Source organism: Lycium ferocissimum, chromosome 6 (assembly GCF_029784015.1).
Source record: "Lycium ferocissimum isolate CSIRO_LF1 chromosome 6, AGI_CSIRO_Lferr_CH_V1, whole genome shotgun sequence".
Taxonomy (NCBI): Eukaryota; Viridiplantae; Streptophyta; class Magnoliopsida; order Solanales; family Solanaceae; genus Lycium; species Lycium ferocissimum.
Genome location: NC_081347.1, coordinates 41,766,355 through 41,769,231, shown reverse-complemented (window position 1 = coordinate 41,769,231; position 2,877 = coordinate 41,766,355).

The window sequence follows — 2,877 nt, the reverse complement described above, 5'->3', positions numbered from 1 at the left end:
TCTTATATGCGTGTAACGTGTCCCGGCCCCTCCGATGAGGGACTCGGCGAATAGGATCATGTATAACGTAATCATATGTCATATATACAAATAACGTGTCCCGGCCCGCTTTGCTAAGGGACTCGGTAATGGAATCATGCATGTCGTAATCATGTACCAAATATACATAACGTGTCCCGACCCTCTCTTGGGGTCTCGGTGAATAATCATCATGTGCCATCCTGGCCGCCATCCCCGTACCATCAAATCATAAATACATACAGATAACGTGTCCCGGCCCGCAAGTACGAGGGACTCGGTGAATAATGCAGTGGAATGCGCACGAGAACATGTCCTGGCCCGGGACTCAGTGAATCAGAATCATACCGTAAAGTACGCACGAGAACATAACATGCCCTGGCCCGGGACTCAGTGAAAGATACATTGAGCCATGCACGAGCAGAGTCGTGAGAAACCATATGCACATAAATCCAGACTCGATGAATACGTACACTTACCAACATTCGAAGGCTCAGAAACAAGTTTCGGGTTCTTTCGAATCGGTATCAGAAAGTTATAAACGTTTGAAATACGAAAACCTCTTCGGACTTTTCAAGCGATCCGAAATCGTACATGAAGAACATTAAGGCTTACAGAGAATGCTCATATCAAAATACTCAGATCAGAAGACTCACGTCCGAGTACTTATAATAGAGTACTTATATCGGAATACTCGTGTCAAAATATTTATACCAAATGTTCATAACGTATTGACTATGTCGAAATTCTCATATCGGAAGGCTTATACCGGAATACTTATATCAGAATATTTATATCAGAATAATCTATATCAGAATGCTTATATCAAAATATTCAAATCAGATCATTCGTACCGAAGCGTTTATGCCAGAATAGCCGAACCAAAATACTCACATCTGAATTACCAACTACTTATAACAAACTCAAAACATTAGCCAAAGGTTTCCATTAATTATCGTACGGAAATAAGGCAAATAGAACAATATACATAGGTCTCGGGGATTGTGGGTCCACCTCGGGTCAAATGAGGTGGCGTACCCAATTACGTATTTTACACTTCATAGTATCATTCGTGATAGTTTTAAGGTAGTCGGGTCCCACTTGTTCAAGTTCTAGATGTTTAGACAACTTTTCCAACCATTAGCAACATAATTGATTCAATTCTCCGAAAGAAAAAGGGGCAATTTCGGACGTGGATTCCGAAGAATAGAGTTGTCCCCAAGGTCCAAATTCAAGCCTAGTATATCTAGGACATGCCAAGAGAAAGAAAGGGTAAGCCTTACATACCTTTTCCGCTTCTTAAGCTTCTCCAAATTCGAATCCCGTTTTCTCCAAAATCTACAAATGGTCATGTTTACCAATTGTGAGTTGTAGCTTCCAAGAGTTCAACTTAAATTCATGTTTGTCTACCGAAATTTCGGCAGCATTTCCCCTATACATATAGCATCCCCGAGAATTTAACTCGGCCAAAATAATTCAACAACAACACCAACACCAACAACACCAACAATCATCACAAAACACAATATAGCATAACTAGTCTCCTTTCCAACATAGTGTAATAGTTTTCATTCCAACTTCACATTTTCAAATCAATACCAACCTTCTCATATTCATTTACTAATCAAGATCATTACAATACAATTTGGAAATATTTCATATCATTTCTACGAAATATTCACAAAATATACAAATTTTTCACCAAAACCATAATCCATCCAAAACTTCTAGTCTTCAACATACATATTCATAACATATTTCCATCTTCCAACTTCATCAACAACAACAACAATTGCATCCTACAATTCCATTCCCACAATTACATAAATTATAATAAAATCACAAAATTTCCTAGAACAACTTAACAACCAAATTTTCATGCTAACTTGAACTAGTATCCTTCCATTTACATTACAAGGCCACAACAACACAATTAACATAACAAATAAAATTTGATCATCCTTCTCCATCAACACAATGCCATACAGCCACACACTCTCACACACTCACACGGCTACACCCAATTTCATACCTCCATTCATTTCCGCATACTACAACACATATAACCTTCCATAACATATAAAGAACATAAAATTCTTACCTTTTCTCCAAACTTCCACTTGCCACCAACGTAGCTTTCTTGCTAAAAGAATTATACCACGTTGAAGAGCATCCTTGAATTAGTAGGAATACCACAAGAAAATAATTTTTGGAACAAAATCTCAAGGGGCAAAAATTAAAGAGCTTGGCCGAATGGCCCTTCTCTTGCTCTTTCTCTTTTTTTTTTTTTTTTGTTCATGCTTTCTCTCCAATTATCTTCAATTAAAAGATGAACTCCCTCCTTGTATATATATATAAGTCTCCTAGTCATGTGAGGGGCACATGCCTCTTTTTTTTTTCATTTGTCTTTTCTTTCTCTAGAATTTTCTTTGTTTTTCTTGATTTTTCCATCATGGTCAAAGAAGACCAATGTCTTCTTTTGTACATTTTAGTCCCCAAAATAATGTGGGCATATACTTATGCCACATGGCCAACATGAGAATTTTCATGAAACTCATGTGAAATTCCCGTTTTACCCCTCGACATTCCTCAATATTACCATTTTGTCCCTAACCTTCCGCATTATTTCCACGGCCCATTTTGCGAATTTATCTTCTTGCCCTTAGCCTTTCTCAGCATTTCCATAATACCAATATTCATAATCGATATTCATAACCAACTTGTGCATTAAAATAACTCGTAAAAATGATCTTGTCCTTAACTTGCCACGACTTCTTCGAATTTCCGAATGTATAAAATACGGGATATAACAGCAAACATTTTATTGATATCGAAAAATTTACAGGGAGATTGTTTGAT